Genomic DNA, 19,325 nt, shown 5'->3' with positions numbered 1-19,325 from the left:
TTGGGCAAGACGCGAAGGCTACCCAAGGCCACTGTAACAGGCTTCTGCCCAGTGTTCAGGTCAGCCCAGTTAGATGAAGCCAAGGTTAAGTTAGCGGGAATAAAATCAGGAACCGTACAACTAGGTCCTTAAATATGCTTTGGGCTGTTACACTTCAGGGCATCAGAAGGTCAGTTCTGTGTATTAGGATAGCCCGTATCTATTGACATGGTGTTGACCCGGACTGACTTGCCTTCCTTGGATATTACTGGTCACTTTAAGCAGGAACTGCCCAATCATATGAGCGTCCTCTGAAGTTATGAGTAAATCCATTCAAAGTAGAACATCCTACATGTTTGGTCAATTAAAGAGTTAAAACACCATTGAAAGCCTTATGGAGGGGACATCAGACAAGCAATGTAAGGGACATCTAGACTTATTCTGAAGAGATATGGGAACAGGACTAAAACACACACAGACCCTTGACATGATCCAGTGATGTTCTCTTACAGACATTTTGCCCCTAGGGAATCATTTACAGTCTTAACAGGGTTCTCCCGGTTGTGGTCATTTCTCAGGGTGGAATGATCCAAACTCTTATTTACAAACTAGAACTACTCCTTTGAAGAGTCGAGGGGCACGGTTTTGAGCTATTACCTTTCTCTGACTCTTTAAATTAGATTGGAGGTCTTTAAATCCTCACATTGAGTCAGCGTTCTCCAAGCATCACAGCGCTCACAGTCTGGAGACGGGAGACAGGCACTCGTGAAAGCGTGTGTTCATGTCATTAATTTTCACAGGAGGGGAGGAAATGAGATCAGACATTGTTCAGAGAGTAATTTCAATATCAGATAGTCCTCCGAACATCTGCAAATCAATAGAAATTGAGGTGAGAAGGGCCATTAGGAGGCATTGGTGCAATGGCTAATGAGACTAGCTACCATCTGCCTAGGCTGGACTGTGAGCAAGAGCTCGAATACTTCTGCTTTTTTGGGGGGAGGGCATAATTAAGTTTCTTTATGTAGTTTTTAATTAGCTTTTTATTTTATTTTATTTTTTAGTGGAGGTCCTGGGGATTGAACCCAGGACCTTGTGCATGCTAAGCATGCTCTCTACCGCTGAGCTACACCCTCCCCTTTGAATGCTTCAGTTTTGAATTGCTAACACAATATCTTTGTTTGGAGTGTCAGATAGACTCAACTCTTCCCTGGACCTCTGGAGTATTTAGTTTGGGTGTCTCCCCAAGTAGACAGGGTGGCATGGGGAGAAAGCCCCAGGTTTGGCTCAAGTGCTCTAACTGAACACGATTCTCAATTCTGAAGAAGAGAGAGTGAAAATTCTACATCAAGGCACACACCAATTTGACCTGAAGAGGTACAGGTTGCTTGCATCTCCTACATTAATATTTCTTTGGGCATTTCTGGCTTTTAATTCTGTTATCTTGTAATTCTCCACACAGCATCCTTATTTCATAGATGGAGAAAATGAGTCCAAGAGAGACAAAGAGATTCCCCTTGAGAGCTAAGGTCCTGTCTAAATCGCTGCATGAATGGTGAAGTCAGTGCCATGATTCTCGAGTGTTCAGGGTCCTACCTGAAATCCTTGCGGGAATAAGAGAATTGAGGAAGGGGTGGAGAGAAAGAGGTTGAGAGAGAGGAAGGAGGAAAGAAGGGAGGGAGGAGAGTCGGGGAGGAAGAGAAGGATGGGGGAGGGAATGGAGAGGGGGGAGATAAGCTGGAGGAGGGGTGAGGAGGAGAGAGTAAAACATTAGCCACCGTGGGGAAGAAGCAATGCCTGCGAGGTTAGGACCTGTCCTGTGACTCACCAGCTGCACAACTGAACTGTCTGAATGTCAGTCTTCTCATCTGTGAAATGGACTAATTACACGTGCTGTGCCTTCCTTGCAGGGTTTGCCAGACCATGGGAAACCTGGTGTATGAAGAAGCTTTGGAAAACAGAGAGAGTTGTTCAACTCTCAGCAGCCTGATGGCAGAGTCAGTTACTCCGTTAGGGAATTCAAGGTTTTGGTTACTCCCGGAGGATCAACTAAGATGTTTGAGCTCCCCTTCGCTACTGAGTGACCAGTGTGCCACACGTTACAGTGGGGCCATGTGGACTTCATTTAGAAACGGAGAGAATTCCAAGGTGGTCCCGAAGGGAGAGGGTGAGCTGCTCTGGAGAGCTGGCTCTCAGCACGGGAAGAAACCAAACTGTCTCCCCGCTTTCTGATGCCAAGACATCAATGCTTAAAGTAGCCACAGGGCAAGACTGAGAACCAGCAAAGCAGAGAAGGAACTCAGCTGAGGTGCCCTGCCCTGCAGGCAGGCTTCCTGCTGACATGAATGAGAGCTGTACTCTGGTAAAGTGCTGAGGACTGGCTCACACATTTTAAGTATCCCTTAGGCATTCTTATGAGCCAATCTGCTGTCCTTTTGGCCCTGGAAGCAGAGTTGAAGCCTCAGAGTCCAGCTCAAGTGATGGGACAGAAGGAAGGAAAACTAGTTCTGACCTCTAACAAAATGCCTCTTTCTCAGGGTCTCACGAGGCACCTTCTGGGACTATAACATGAGACGCCTGGCCCCTGTGCCCTATTTCTTAGATACTATATAAACCCAGATTAATTTAGTCCCTTCACTTGTCATCCACTGATGACAAATATCCAGTGGCCTTTGCCAGTAGAACACCCTGTTCTCTTGAAGCTATAAGAGCAAAACGCAGGGCTTTTTAACGACTCAGGATCCACCTTCACAGCAATGGACACAACACAGTTATGTTTAAATTGCACTCGAGAGTACTTCGCTGAGAGCTGCTAAATTGTGTTAAGCTTGCTTGCACTCTGCCCCAGGCGCCCAAGGTTGGCCAACTCCAAGATCACCTCCCAACAACACTGATTACCGATCTGTATAATAAAGAAACCACCACATCACCAGCAGACTTTTGAGTTGGACATTTAATTATTATTAGCCTGCATTCCATTTAATATTGTTTGCATAAATGAGTTTGAGAATTGGCTGCTCTTCATAAGATTTCTTCTTCAAATGGGTGAACAATATTTCTCTATGAGAAAAGATAGAAGACCACTGGCTTGCAGATGTGATCTGAGGATGGTTCCTCATCTACACCCAGGTGCAGAGCATCTCCCACTTTCTTTGTGGCCAGGATTATCACTGACTTTTTCAAGAGCAGGCTCTAAACAGGTAGTGTCACCTGTTAGATCACATAGCATCATTAAAATGAACTTCTCAGCTACTGTCTGGTTGCCCAAGATACGTCGGGTACTGCCCTAGGTACTCTATGAACATCATTTAGTTCCATGACAGGAATGAAACACGAGGTAGGTTTTATTGCTTTCATTCTGGAGTGAGAAATGGAAACTCAGGGAGGTTAAGCTCTTTGTCCAAAGCCTCCAAGATGGGGAACCAGGACTCCAATTCGGGCTTGAATTTGACACCCTGGTGCTGTGCTGCTTTCCCGCTGGTGGAGGTTAGTCAATGGTAGAAAGAAATCTGATTCCACGTCCAACTGACTGCGCTGAGTCTCGGCTCTGTGACTTTGGGTAAGTTATGAACCTGGCTGTGCTGCCCTTCTTGCTTGGAATATGGGAGCGTGAAGCCTGCTTTGTCTTCCTCACAGGGTTGTGAGGATCAAATGAAAAGGCTGAAACTGTAACGGGCCTCACAACCACAAGGGATTACAGTAGCCTTTCTTTCTTTCTTTTCTTTCTTTCTTTCTTTCTTTCTTTCTTTCTTTCTTTCTTTCTTTCTTTCTTTCTTTCTTTCTTTCTTTCTTTCTTTCTTTCTTTCTTCCTTCCTTCCTTCCTTCCTTCCTTCCTTCCTTCCTTCCTTCCTTTCTTAAATTGCCTCTACTTTTTTTTTTTAATTGAGGTATAGTCAGTTTACAACATTGTGTCAATTTCTGGTGTGCGGCAGCATTTTTTTTTAACTTTTTTTCTTGTTTTTTTTTTTAATTTTACTTTATTGAGTTATAGTCAGTTTACAATATTGTGTCAATTTCCAGTGTAGAACACAATTTTTCAGTTATATATGAACATACATATATTCATTGTCTCATACTTTTTCACCATGAGCTACCACAAGATCTTGTATGCATTTCCCTGTGCTATGCAGTATATTCTTGTTTATCTATTCTATATATACCTGTCAGTATCTGCAAGTTTCAAACTCCCAGTCTGCCCCTTCCCACCTGGTACCATTTCTGATTAGAAAATGATCACCCCATGTCATAGTATCAAGGGACTTACCCTTGGAAAAGTTTGATGGAAGGAGTTAACAAGGTTAATGGCATCTTGCTGATGGTTGCTGGGTGGGGAAGAAATGGCTGGTTATCTTCCAAAGCTGGATGGCTGTACCCCATCCCACACAACCCCCTTACAATGTGACTACACTTCTCCAGCAGAAGAGGACTAGGGTCTAATGTCCTTTGCCCTTGAATCTTGGCAGTGCCTAACGTCTTCTGTGATCAGAGGAGTATGGTGGAGAGGGGCCACATGATGACATTAAGTGAGCCTTGGTCATCAGGAGGACCAGTGTTCACCTTCCTCAAGGGCTTATCCTTGGAACCCTGCCACCACGTGGTGAGGAAGCCCTGGTCCCATGGAGAGGCCACGAGTGAGTGTCCTGAGCATCAAACACAAAACCAGGCTTCAACCGACAGCCGGCATCAATGTGTAAGTGGTCATCATAGGCCTCAACTGTTGGAGACTTCCAGCCAATGCACCAGCAAGATGGCCCCAACGTGTCTCATCTGAATTCCTGAACCACAGAAATTCTAAGAGATAATCCATGATTATCATTGTTTTAAGTCACTACGTTTGGGGTAGGGATGTTAAACAGCAAAATATACCTAATGTAAGAAAACATTCAAACAAGGTCACAAAGACTCCAAGATAACATTACAATTTTCTCGAAGGTTCACCTTGCCAGGGGAGCTTTCCATTTTGGAAATTCAAGCAGACGCTGGGAGGCAGGAGATGCGGAGTCTAGGCCAACCTGGAACTATAGACCTCAGGGAGGGGCTCACTGCAGGCACAGGAAGAGAGATAACCCAGCAGGCTGAGTGGGGTGTTGGACAGGTGACTGTGCACGCTAGAATGCTTTTGCAAATGAAAGGGGTTGTTACTAAGCATTACTCCGGGACAAAAGGTGTGGATGAGGATGTCCTGGGTAAACTGGGATTTGGAGACTGGGCGGACACCGAGGAGGAGGTGATGAGGGCTCCGAATGGCTTGCCGACCACAGTAGAGGGGATATTTAGGGAGAACAGTTTGGAGAGCTGAAGAGGGAAATCTTGTTTGCAGCAGTTAGACGTAAAGTCACAAAGCTGGGTGCAGAGGCAGGACTGAGTCCTGGTGGGGAGAAGCAGGCTGAGCCTTAATGACAGAAGGATTCAGAAGGAGAACCCGCCAGCCTCATACTGCTCAACTCTGAGACCTCTTTTAACCAAGAGTGAATTTCAACTCCTTATTTTGTTCTGAGGCACTCCTTAACCAGAAGTAGAATAAAGATAGAGAGAGGTGTGCACCTGGAGTGAGTGTGTGAGTGTGTGCATGCATGTGTGTGTGTGCATGTATAGAAAAGGCAGGGAAATAAGAAAGGGGGTAGAAGGGAGTTCCGAAGCGAGGATTTTGTGGTGCAGACTGACCTAAGGACGCTTAGGGTTGCATCAGTGTGGGATGCTACCACTAGCCTAGCAGCTGGAGGGAATAAGCCATTAGCAGCCTGTCCAGTCTCTGCCTCATACTCTTTAACGAATAGGAATTTGTCTGCAAGAGGAAGACCACACAGTCCCCACCACACCCCTGCTGTCACCCTAAATGACACCGGCCTGGCTCAATTGAAATTTTGTGAGACGGGAACAGACCAGAAGGACATCGTAGTTGTAGATGTCTCCATGAGACAATTTACTGAAGAAGTCAAAGATCCCTTTCTATCAAAAAATAGCACAATATTTATCTAGTCCCAGCATAAACAGAATCCTGACTTGTGCTTCATATTCATAGTTCACGTAGCTCACTCCAGGTAACTCGGGTTCTTTCTGATGTGTTTCTGACAGTTGTGGTCCTTGTTCCACTTCTGGGAAGTGGAGGGGGATTCACCTGCCCCTCTTCCTTCCTCTGACCAAGCCTGTCCCAGTGAATTCAGTGGTCTCTCTTTAGGATGCCTGGAAATCCCTCTCGCCTTTCCATACACTGATGAGCCTACACTCCTGTTCTTTCCACCAGATTTGGACTTTCTCACTTGTGTTGTTGCCTGCGCATTTCATGCCATCTTATAGAGCAGTGGCCTTCAAATTTCTTTGACCATGACTTACGTTAAGAAGTGCTTTTTCACACTGAGACCTAGGAAACATACACATATAGAGCAGTGGCCTTCAAATTTCTTTGACCATGACTTACGTTAAGAAATGCTTTTTCACACTGAGACCCAGGAAACAAAACGGAAACAAAAATTTCATCAAATGTTACTAATGTTCACAAAGCACCCTGCTTTGGACCCTAATGACTTCCATCGCACTCTATTCTAAGGTGTGCTATCCTGGGCCGGCCTATTCTATCAGATTAAGCAAAATTCAATCCACATAAACTGGAAATCATTAGCCTGATTGGAAATTCTCTAGACTTAAGATTGACTGTGTTTATTTGTGAAGAATAAGAGGGAAGATGAAAGGTCTTATGAGTATTTTTAACAATGTGCCTTTTCAGACAACTTTAAAAGGTGGGGTTATACATGGAAATTTTATAATATCTTTTAGTTTTCTAGGAATGGAATTTATAACATGCAAGTCCATTGCTGGAATTTTACAAATCAGTCTTTCTCATACACAAAGATGTGCAGGTGCATTTGAGCCCATCCCACACAAACACACAGGCACACAATTTCCAGATAGCTCTGGAACTCTTATCAAATATCAGGGTATAGGATATTTTGTTACCCAATCACAAGCATCTAAAAAGTCCACTGCTGGGTAAGGAAACACATGAACCATAACATGGTCACACCGTCGAAGTGTTATCGGTCTTTTGACAGCTGTAAATAATAACATATTGTTTCTTTCTTTTTTTTTTTTAAAGAGATTGGGTGGTGATGGTTAAAACCAGTAAGATCTAGTCATCTAATAAGAGGAAGCAGTTCCTCGAAGGAGGAAACATCTGTGTAAAGAGAAAGGAAAAAAGGAACTCAAGTTCTACTTAAGTGTTAGGTGCTCTGCTAACACTTGGAACATGTCTTTCATTTGATGGCCAAAATGAGCCGTCCACGGGGTCAGCATCCATTCGTTGAGCTGCAGAGTCTACAAAACGCATGCAGCTCCTGCTATGTCTTTGGCATTGGGCTTAATGGCGAGCAAAGCCCTCAACGAGCTTGCCCTCTATCGAGAGATGCACCCTTAGGCCGAGTGAAGTGCTTTGAAGGAGAGGCTCCCCCTGTGTTGTGCGTGAGATCATCTAATCAGTGGACTTGACTGTAGGTGGGGGCTTGTGGACAGAATGATTTGGGGATGGGGAGCACTCTAGGACTAACACCTAGCCCAGGTGACATCCCCAAGCTATATCCAAAGCTCCCACTGCAGGCCAGTGTTGGAGCCAACCCCGTCAGCTCTACAACTTTGTCTGGAACAACCCTTCACTCCTGAAGCTGGTCTAGTTAGAAAGGAGTGTGAAGAGGGCTCTTCTCCTGGCTGTGTGTCCTTACAGTTCAGGGGGAACACTGCTCGTGGGTCCTGTCATACGAACTGATGCTGCTCCTGGTACTTTATGGAAGGGATGCAGGTGGCTGTGGGTGTGTTAAAAAAGGAAAGAAGGGGACTTTGTTCCTGGAGAATTTCTTAATTGAGGTTTTGTTGGAAAATAATATATCTAAATCAGTTTTCATCGTTTTCTCTTCATGCACATACTTCTCATCTTGTGCAGTTATGAATAGAATTTGGTTTACAGAACATGATTTCTAGTGTCCCGTAATAAACTTCTTTTTTTTTTCCACTTCAATCCAAGGCACCTCATTGAAATTACCAGCAATTGCAATACATAAAGTGGATGTGCCAACACTTTGTCAAGGCTCAAGGTTCTAAATATTTATGTACAGATTGCTCTTAGTTACCAGGCTTTTAAAAAAATTCCTAGCTAGAGTGGTTAGAAGGCACTGTATCCATTCTCTAAGTTATGAAACAAACTCATCACATTTGAGCCAATCCCATCAAATACCTAAATGCAAATGGGATGCTCAGTGTCATGTGATTGTTTACCATGTTTAGTTCAACACTCTAACCATCACAAACTCATCTTTTCTTGGAAGACTTTAAAAACTAAAACACTTTCTAGTGCTTGTGGAACACTTTGTAGTTTACGAAAAGTGTTTGTTTACTGTTGATTCTTGAGGTATAATTTACATACAGATCTTAAGTATTCAGTCTTAAATACATAGTGTTAGCAAGTGTTTTGACAAACATATGCAACCATGGACCTTGCACTGCGCTCAAGATAGAACACTTCCAGCATCCCAGAGAGTTCTAGCCTATTGCCCACCCTCCCCCTCACACCCAGAGACAAGCATGGCTGCAATTTTGCCATTCTATCAGTTCAGTCACACTGTATGTACTCTTCTGTGTCTGACTTTTTTCATTCATTCAGCATGTTTTTGAGATTCATCCATGCTGTGGTTTATATTAGTAGTTAAGTCCTTTGTATTCTTGAGTACAGATACGCTACAATTTGTTTCTCTAAACTTCTGTTGATGGACATCTGCATTATTTCCATTTTGGGGCTATTGTGAATAAGGCTCCTGTGAACATTTGTGCACAAGTTTTGTTATGGCCAAGTGTTCTTAGTTCTCTTAAGAAAAGAGTTAGGAATGGAATTATTGGTAGGGTAGATATATGTTTAACTTGATAAGCAATTGCCCAAAGTTTTCCAGTATACTACTTTATTCTCTCACAGGCAACACACATGAGTCCCAGTGGCTCCCCATCCCTGCCAACATTTGGCGTTGTCAGCCTTTCATTTTAGCCCCTCTAATGTGTGTGAGGAGTCTTCATTTCAGTTTCATTGTGAGTTTCATTTGCATTTCCTTGATGTCTAATGAGTTTGAGCACTTTGTTATATGCTCCCTGGTTATTTTTCTCTCTTAAGTTTTAGGAGCTGGTTATATATACTGAATACAAGTCCTACATAATGTGAATTTTTTCCCCAGTCTGTGGCTTGCTTATTAACATTTTTTTCATGGTGTCTTCTGAATTTTTAATTTATCTTTTTTTTAATGGTTTGCATTCCAGTGTCCTACTTAGGAATTTACAAATATTTTATCTTCTGTTTTCTTTTAGAGGCTTTGTAGTTTTAGCTTGTACATTTATGTCTGTGATTCAAGAGGCAGGAATTGAGATTCTTTTATTTTCCCTGAAATTATTATCTGGTTGTTGCAGTGTAATTCATTGAAAAGATTTTCTTTTTCTGATGGAATGGTTTTGGCACCTTTGTTGAAAATCACTTGATTTTTTAAGTGAGGGTAAATTGTTGGACCGCCTCCTCTGCTCCTTCGATCTGTCTGTCTATCCTTCCACTAATACCATGTATTTGGATTACTATAGCTTGATAATTGATAATCCTGAGGCCTTCACATTTGTTCTTTTTTCTTTCAAGATTGCTTTGACTATTCTCAATCCTTTGCTTTTCCACAAAAATTTTAGAATCGGTTTGTCAACTTCCACAAGAAAGCCCATTGGGATTCTGACTGTCACTGCATTGAAGCTGTAGAAAATGTTAATAGCTTGACCCTCATAAGAGAGATGAACAAATGGAAGCTCAGAGAGCCATGGAGTTTAGAATATGAGAGCTGGAGAAAGACACTGGATACGTCACAGTTTTCTGCAGTAGTTTTTTAACCTTGGTGCACACTGGAATCACCTGGGGATCTTTAAACAACATATATGTGGCTCCCACCCTGAGACATTCTGATTTAATTGGTCTGGCTTGCAACCTGGGCATCAGGATTTTTAAAAGCTCTCCTGGTGATTCTCAAGTGCAGCAAACTTTAGGGACCACTGGTTTCATGCTCAAATTTACAGATGTGGACAATGAGGCAGAGAACTTAGAAGGGAGTTGCCTAAATTTACAAAACTTACAAATAGACTCACTCTAAACCTATGGCTCTTCACACAAGGTCATAAGGACGTTTTAAAAAAAAATTATGTAAACCTTACAAAACAACCATCACCATGGCTCCCAACCCAAACTAAATAGCTGCCACTTTCTTCCTAGCACAGAATGTTATCTAGCTTTCTGTGTTAGACTGAGCTAAGTCCCAAAGGTGAATTTCCTCAGGGAAGTAACAAAGAAAAGGACTAGAGATGGGGGGCAGATTGAAGAGACTAACACAGGCGTTCGGACCAGGTATGCTTTTCTATCCCTGGATGCCAAGTCAATAGCTGTCTTTGCATTGTCAATTTTCAAGCAATAAAAACAAAAGACTATTTGGAGAAACCCTAGGAAGCCCGAAGTCTTATCCTTCTTGGGTAAAAACACAGAATATCTGATAATATTACTAATTTCAATATTAGCAGTTTCTATTTAAATTTCATTTAAAGAAAATTGCTTTTAAATGTCATAAGAAAAAGAACATTGCTCAGCACGCACATTTATTTTCTCTCTCTGCAGGATTCAACATCCTATGTTTGGAAAGTAGAAATTTAGGACAATAGATAGAAAAAATGATGTTACACAATTACTAGCTCTTTAAATTGAGTACATTTGAATTGGTAGTGCCTCTTTTTCCAGCAGAAGATTTTCAAGGTAATTGAAGGCAAAAACCATGCTTTCCTTACTGGGGATCCTCTCATTAGCACCATGTATGACACGCAGGGGGCTGCCGCTGAGAGTCCAATGGAACTTACTATACCGGAAGGAGAAAAACAATGGGCCACATTAAATTGTCTCTAACGAAAGTCCCGCAGCTTTTCTTTTAACAGTCAGACTCTGCTCACTTCAAAGCGTTAAAACAAGGCTTGCTAAATGCATCTTTCACCTTTAAGCGTCATGCTGAACATCTTTCAGAATAAATGTCGTAGTTTTACAAGTTTTCTCATTTCAAGGCGTTTGAGACAAAAGAAGACTGTTCCAAGGCATCTCTTTCATTAGGAGACCTGGACTTTTCTAAATTGTTTATCATTACTTGTGTTTTGTCATAAGGCATCCTTCAAGCTGCCTATTTATTGGTCATCAGTGTTCAGAATTACTGTTGTCAATAATAGCCCATTCTCTAGTTTTTGAAATAGAACCAGTTTTGAAAAAATACCAGTGATGTGCCAGAAACAGATTCAGAGTTGGCCTGCATATTCCAAAAGCAACCGTGATTTTTCTAAGCTGGAGCCATATGTGGGGTCCACCCTCAAAGCGCTCCTGTTTGGACGGGGCCAGATTAAGAAAGAGGAGGCATGAGATCAGCAACATTCTGAAGTTTACTTTAGGGACGGTGGAGGAGAAAATGAGACTACAGGCGTTTCTTTCTGTTATTTTTATCTCCCAGACTAGAGGAGAACATCATGATGGAATAAACATGGACTTAATACCTAATTTGGGGATTTTGGAAAACTTAGATCCAAGGGGATGACGGCGGGGGGTGGGGGTGGGAATAAAGAGGGGGATGGAGCAGTGGGGAAGGAAAGGTTCCTTGGGAGCCATCTTGCCAGAATCTGACTTTCTGATTCTTAGGAATAAGATTCCTGAATTTTGGATTTGTTCCTGGAGAATTTCAAGAAGATAACTGACAGTTATTCATAAATCTTTAAGCAAAAACTGGACACACCAAACAGCCACCAGTTGGTGGTTATTCCCTGAATGGCTCCTATATTCTATATTATTTCTGTATCTGGGATTTTAAGGGTTTAGGTGTGATGGTTAATTTTATGTGTCAACTTGACTGGGCTAAGGGAGGCCCAGATGTTGGGAAAGCATTATTTCTGAGTGTGTCACTGGAAGCAATTAGCATTTCAATCGGTAGAACAAGTCAAGAAGATGCCTCTGTCCACTGTGGAAGGGCACCATGCAATTTGCTGAGGGCCCTAATAGACGAAAAGGAGAAGGAAGGGCAAATCTCTCTGCTTTAGCTGGAACATATATCTTCTCGTGCCCTAGGACAATGGCTCCCAGGGTTCTTAGGCCTTTGGGTTTGGATTAGAATGAACCACACCACCAACTTGCCTGGGCCCCCAACTTACAGACAGCAGAGTGTGGGACCTCTCACCCTCCATGATCCTGTGAGCCAGTCCCTTCCAGGATATCTCTGTCTGTATATCCATATACTATACTTGTTGGTCATATTTCTCTGTAGAAGCCTGACTAGCACAAGAGGTAACCTACAAATATTACTGCCAGGTGCATAGCATGTGCTTTTTTTTGAGACATGTCCTTTCCCTCAAATAAACCTTGAAAGTGAACTTGCTGTGCACAATTCAAGGAAAATAGAGGGAAGCTGGGGCTCTCTCAGCAGAAATACTGCATCATGTGAGGCATGTAAATGTAGTCTATGATGAGTCAAAATACATGATGAGACAGATAACTGGAAAAAGATGTAGTATATATACACATACACACACATATACATACAATGGAATACTACTCAGCCATGAAAATGAATAAAATAATGCCATTTGCAGCAACATGGATGGACCTGGAGATGGTCATTCTAAGTAAAGTAAAGAGAAAGAGAAAGAAAAATACCCTATGATATCACTTATATGCGGAATCTAAAAGAAAGGACACAGATGAACTTATCTACAAAACAGAAATAGACTCCCAGACATTGATAATAAACTTATGGTTACCCAGGGGTAAAGGGGGTGGGAAGGGATAAATTGGGAGTGATGGAAGTGTTAACTATCTTGGTTGTGGTGGTGGTTTCATTGATGTACACATTTATCAAAACTCATCAAATTGTACATCTGAAATATGTGTAGTTTACAGGAATCATACCATAATAAAGGTGTTTAAAATATGAAGAATAAGAAGGAATTCTGGGGAGAGATAAGCTATTAAGAATAAAGGGAATGAAATTTCTGTGAGTTAAGAAATAAGAATAAATTCTCATTCATAACATTTACGTCCTTAATGATCAGCAGAAATCCCAATTTGAAGCAGAGGTTAAGTCCTCTGCTATGAAAGAATGATATTTCTTACATTAGCTATCTCACTGTCACATACTACCTTCAACTTTTGATAGTAGCTTGGAAATTGTAAGCAACCATGCCTGAGGATGGGTAGGAATGGAGGTTATGGCCCGTGCGCAGGTGGGGACAATGCCCTTTCACGGCCCCAAATGGCTGATCATCACTGAGTACCAACGAGGAGGAGATGTGGCTCCCAGCAGGTCTCGTGCATTACCTCACTGAATTCTGGTAACAACCTAATGAAGGAGGGACTGCTATTTGCTCCATCTGCAGATGAGGAAACTGAAGGGTACCCAGCTTGAGTGATACCCTCAAGGTACATTGTTCAGAGATGAGATATGAACCCAAGGCTGCCTGCCCTCTACATCCCATGTTCTTAACCATGAATCCATTAAACCAGAGGCCAGAATGAGAGGAAGCCTCTTCCCTAGGCTGAATGAACAGCCACATTTGCCCTGAATGAACACAATTTTGTGGAGACCCAGAGCTGAGGGAAGAACCCAGGCAAACTGCCAGCCCCAAAGGGACTAGAACGAAGCTACCTTTGGATCAGAGATTTGGGCGCCCATCAATCTCTTCTGCTGGGTCAGACAGATGGGAGACTGCATGTAGATCACTCTCTGCAGCGTATTAGCTGTGTGATCTTGGATCAGTCAAATAAGCTCTCCGAGCTTCAGTTTCTTCTCTGTGAAATGGGGTTAGTAGGAACACCTCCCTATAATAGAGTTACTTCTGCTGCTCAGCATCCATTGATCAAATGGTCCCAAATTTCCTTCAGGGTTCTTCCCTTTACCCTAGTCTCAGTTCATGTATTTTGGGTGCCATTGTATAAGACGAAGATCTAGCCAATAAAAGTACTGCATTACCACAGCCACAGACATGAGATCCAGTGAGAGTGGGATCAGGGGGATGTGAGGGGACTCTGGTCCAGGCCCTTGGGGAAGCATTCACTGCTGAGGGTGAAGCAAACATAGAAGACTTCAGAGTCAAGAAGTAGAAAGCAATATCACCTGGGACCTCAAATCAAGCTGTATCTGAAGCCAAACATATCCCAGGTCTTGTCAGTTAAATGACTCAGTTGCTTCGTACTTTATACATAATACTATATATAATACTTTACAGTTGAAAATGTCTTAACTCTGCTATCTACTTGTTATGAGGATAAAATAAGGTTCAATGTAACCAATCAACCAAGTTTCTGATGCATATTAAATACATGATAATATTAGCTATTTTAATTTTTATCAGAGTCTAAGCCTATACTTTGGGAATTAAATTATTTTTATACTTTTAGATATTTTCATATATATATATTTCCTTTAGGCCTTACTAATATTTTTTATTTAACAATCTAGCATTGTAGCTAACAAACATGAAAAAAATTTAGCCTAACTAGTAATCACATATGTAAATAAAAATGAGATTATCTGGTTATAATACATAATTGTGTTATATTCTTGAAATCAATTTACTGGTACTATAAAAATCCATAAAAATGTCCATTGTTTTTCAGCCAGAAATTCACTTCTGAGACACTCTTCTGGAAACTACATAAAATTCAGGCAAGATTTACATATTACAATGTTATTAATAATAGTGAAAAATTGGAAAGAAAAGCCTAGGTGTTGAACTGTTGTTGAACTGCTGTTTCTTCGCCAGGGAAATGGCTAGGAAAATTATGAGCCAGTCATAGAACTGAATATTGCATACCCACTGAATTAAGATATTTACAAACAGTTGTTTATTGCAAGGAAAAAAGAACACACTGTAACGTTAAATGACAAAGGGATACTGAAATGTACACATATTAAAAAATTAGTCATGTGAAACATTTTATATCTATTGTATCCTTTATACATAGAAAAGCCAAAGGAAAACACCAAGGTATTTGTCAGAAAGGTTCAGAATTCCAGACATGGGCAACATCTCCTGTAGGTGTTAGAATTTGCTGTCTTTTGTGTCAAAATGATGACTAGGGCCATTAAGATGCATTAACAGCTATATCTAGAAAAAATATTTGGGCTTTTGAACTAGGGAGCCAATTCAGGCATCATCTATCAGTTTTCCCTGGCAGGGATTTAAAGGAAACAAACTGAGCAATATTTTCCCAGACAGTCAGGGGGAAGTGTAAAGTTAGGATCGCTTCTACACGGTATTCCACTCATCCTTTGCCTTTTCCTCCTTCAGCCGCCACTTAAAAATGTAACTGGTGGGTAGAGACGTTCCCCAGACCACTCCAGTCTGGGGAAGCACCTGTCCTAATGCTGTAACAACCCGTGTTTCTCGGCTTCATCATCAGTTTTTGTACCTTTACTCTTGTATCAGATTCCGTGATTTATTCATTTTGTACAATACAACAGTCTGTGGGTTAGATCTTATCACCCGCATTTTACAAAAGAGCAAACAGGCTCAGGGAGGGTCGATGACCTGCCCAGAGGCCCATGATCAGTGAGTGTCACAGGCGGGATGTGGGCTCTGGTTTACCTGGCTCTGGTGGAATCTTTTAAGCATTTGCCTTAAGGGACAGATGCTTGGGAGCAATGAATCGTGCCACCATATCCAAGACAGAGGCAAGGCTCTTCTAGATCTGCTTGCTCCTGCTGCTCAGGACTGGAAGGCATCTCCCTGCCTTGCTGAGGTTATGTGTGACTCGAATTAAAATAAATGTCCAGGGCATTCACTCATCCATTCATTCACTCAAGAAATATTTATTGAGAGACTACCCAATGTCAGGTACTGTTCTAGACATGGAGATTCAGAGATGAGTAAGGAGCAGTGGTGGTCCCTGAGCCTCTGGAGGGGTCAACAGAAATCATCATATAAACAAAGACCCAATTAAGACAATTTCAGGGAGTGGCAAGTGCTAAGCAAAAAAATTAAACATTAAAGAACAAGTTAAAGTGGAAGTGCTACTGTAGCTGGAGTGATACGGAAGGAGATGTCCAAGTGAAGAAACGAATATGAGATGGAGCCAGTCATGTGACCAGCTGCAGGAAGAACAGCCCAGGCAGAGGGGGCGGCCAGTGCAAAGACCCTGAGGTTGAATGAGCTTGATGCATTCACGTCAGAACAGAAGCTGTTCGGCTGGAGCTACATGGATGGGGTCAAGCAGAAGGGGCTGAGGATGGAGGGGCAGGTGAGGGTTAGTTATGACGAGTATTTTGGCCACAGCAAGGAACCTGGATTTTATTCAAAGTGCTCCAGGAAGCCACTGGAAGTATCTAAAGCAAGGAAAGGCAAACTCTGATTTGCTTTCAATGACTGCTCTGGTTTCTGCCAGAGCGGAAGAATCTGGGCCATACAGGGTCAGAGTGAAAGCAGAACTGGCAGTTGGGAGGCTGTGGCAGGAGGGTCCAGGGAAGGGATGATGGTGGTGAGGGCTGCCTGCCCGGCGAGCAGAACTCTCTTTCTTCATAGTGACCATCTCCTTCTGGGCTCTTCTGTAACTCTTCTCCCCTTCCAAGATCTCTGGAGCTGGGCAGGACAGAGAAAACCCTTCTTCTCAAGTCTGCAGCCCTGTCTGCGTCTCGTTGGTCCTGGGGGCACCTCCATGGGCCTGGCGCTGGGCTAACTGCAGTGTCTCAAGCTTCTTCATGTTCCCTAGAGGAGCCCCGTTGCCATGGAGCCCAGGAGACCTGCAGGCCAGCGCTGTCCCTCTGGGTCTCTAAGCAGACTGAATGCCCACCAGGCTCTGCGGTGCCCGACTCCATTTACATGTGCTCAACTCAAGCATGGCCATGCCAGTAAAAACGCTTTCAAGTGGCTTATTAAAAGGCGGGCGGGGAAGAGACTCCAAAAGATTTCTGGACACCAGACAGCTCCTCCTAAACAGAGCTTGATGAGTTAAGTGCAAATGAGAAGGAAGCGTGTGTGGGATGTCTCTTTGTAGGTGCCTGGGTTTAAAAAGGAAGGGCAGGGGTTAGGAGAAGACTGAGCTGTGCACGGACCGGAATGAGACCTTCACAGAGTGAAGGGCCCAATCCGGGTGAGGCTCCCCCTGCTCTATTTTCTTTCATCCCCAGGCCATGAGAGCTACTTGATATACATGGCATTTTCCTCGCAGACACTACGTTCCTGGTATTCCTTGCTTCCTTGCCAAAGGCCTTGTTATGCTGTGAGCTAAAACTATGCCTCTCCAAAGCCCTTTTGACTTAAACATCCTAAGAGGCTCGCAGACTTTGTTCTCATGAGATTCAGGTTTTTGATGGCAAGGAGTGACTCGATCTTTGAGGCTGTGCTACAGGCCTTGGAGGGCTGAGACAGGGCACCAGCTCCTTGATCTTGAGCAAGATGGTAGTTAGTACATTTCAACCTTAGCTTTCTAATCTGTAAAATGGACACAACTCCTTCTCTTATGTGCTTCCAAGGGTTGTTTGGGAAGGCTGGGTCAATTACAGTGCACGTTTAAATAAAATGGCTAATTTTAATGAATGGGCAAGAAAGCTCTGCATGGCTTTAAAATGGAACATTCACCTTTGTTTGGAAGTGATATGCGGGAGAGGGGGCTGTGCGATCAATTTGTGTTTTCTTTTTATGCTGAGAGGGGTGAGGGCAGAACCTAGGTTGGAATGAGATAATTAGGGATGAGTTCAAGAATGGCATCTCTTCTGGCCCATAGAATATGGCTGTTCATGACTTAGAAACCTAGAATTTTAGAGCTAGGGAGAGCATCTTGTTAATCTCTTTATTTCACACTTGAGGAATCTGAGGCCCAACGAGGAAAAGAACTGACCCAAGGTCACATAACTATCTCACTAAAAAGGGAATGACGCCTATTGGCTGAGAGAATAAGGTCCACTCTTAGCAGCCGGACTGTCATAGGGCATGTGGTTCAGTTATTTGTAAAGCATTTTCTGAGCATCTTGTATTTTTAATCAAAAAAAAAAAAATCTCCAGGGCTTAGCAGAGTACCTGATATGCAACAGATATTCAATTCAGTTTTGTAGAATGACTAAAAGAATGAAAAGTACTAGATTTTTTTTTTGGTGGGGGGGATAGAAAATAAAAAGGAAACATGATTCTTGTCCTGGAAAGGCAATGGGGACAAGATGTAATGAAAAAAAAAAACTGAAGCACTTTTCATGTGAGAGCAGAGTGATGCAATGTAAGTAGTTGTTTCTTAAGGAAGATGGATTTTGAAATGAAACAGGATAATCCATGCCTCCAAAAGAAGCAAGACATATGCTGGTATTCAGGGGGTAGACCTGGACTTTTTCTCTATCATGAAGCCCTCCTTGACCCATGCTGGGCAATCACTCTGGGGCAACACTCTGATTTCAGCTCTTGGTACAGGGATGGGCAGGTGACCTTGTAAGCAGGGCCAGCCATAGCACGTCCACGTTGTTTGGTACATAAACAGCAGACAGAGAGGTCTTTCTTCCTGTGGACTGTTAGTCCATAGCATATACACTCAGAGTAGTTGGTAACCTTTCCCAGCAGGCAGAGAGATGCTAAGATGATGTCAACAGATGGTCAGAAGTGAGCCAAGTGAAGGAGAAAGGAGCAGAGATGATGACTTAATTCAAGTCCTTGGACGCAGCCATGCCTTAAGCCCAGTTAGAAGAGCCAAGAAATTTCTTTTTCTGCACAAGGATTTCTGTCGCTTCTACTCAAAAAAGTTGAATACGGTTGGTAAGGAGCTCTGTAGACCTATTAGGACTGGGCAGGGAAGCTGTGTGAGTTGATGAAGAAGAACGGATCATTTGCGGAAGCCAGCGATATTGGAAAGGCCTCAGAATCTGGGGAAGCAGTTATGGATCGAGTGCTGAGTTGTGGTGGAAAGTGGGCCATTACCTCTGGTCTTATCTAGGAACAGGAGAGGCCACCCCTCCATCCCCAGACCAAACCAATACTTTCTCTACTCTCTGGTCCCAGTGCCTGGAAGAGCCACCACTGGAATCCACTATTTGGATTAAGCCGGATGTTCTCAAAGTGTCTTCTTCTGAATGCCATATTTAAAAGGACTGTGTGTTCAAATACACGTATTTTCCTTACTTCAGGACTTCTTAGGTTTAACTCTCCTAGTATTCTTTAAGAATCTCCAAGAGGCAGCTGGAGTTTACATTTCCTAGCTTTTTTGTTCAAAGAATGCTTTGTTTTGTTTTCCTTTGTTTGGAGGAGCCTGTCCTAAGAACACCCTTTGATGAGTCTTGGGTTAAGGCATGTTGGCCTGGAAG

At 42.8% G+C, this 19,325-nt stretch overlaps 1 protein-coding gene across 15 annotated transcripts in view; it reads right to left on the bottom strand.

The window, feature by feature from the left end:
* The window catches only part of ANKFN1 (ankyrin repeat and fibronectin type III domain containing 1), a 288,349-nt gene that overhangs the window by 169,632 nt on the left and 99,392 nt on the right, over positions 1 to 19,325 (bottom strand). For 6 of the 15 annotated variants that reach the window (XM_072940142.1, XM_072940138.1, XM_072940140.1 and 3 more), the window contains one exon: positions 637 to 846. The exons of the other annotated variants lie outside the window; for them this stretch is intronic. The gene's annotated coding sequence lies outside the window, so the exon portion shown is untranslated. The remainder of the gene's footprint in view (positions 1 to 636; positions 847 to 19,325) is intronic. 15 annotated transcript variants of the gene reach the window in all.

This window comes from Vicugna pacos, chromosome 16 (assembly GCF_048564905.1).
Source record: "Vicugna pacos chromosome 16, VicPac4, whole genome shotgun sequence".
NCBI classification, from domain to species: domain Eukaryota; kingdom Metazoa; phylum Chordata; class Mammalia; order Artiodactyla; family Camelidae; genus Vicugna; species Vicugna pacos.
The sequence above is the reverse complement of the archived record's forward strand: the minus strand, read 5'-3'. Positions and strand labels throughout refer to the sequence as shown.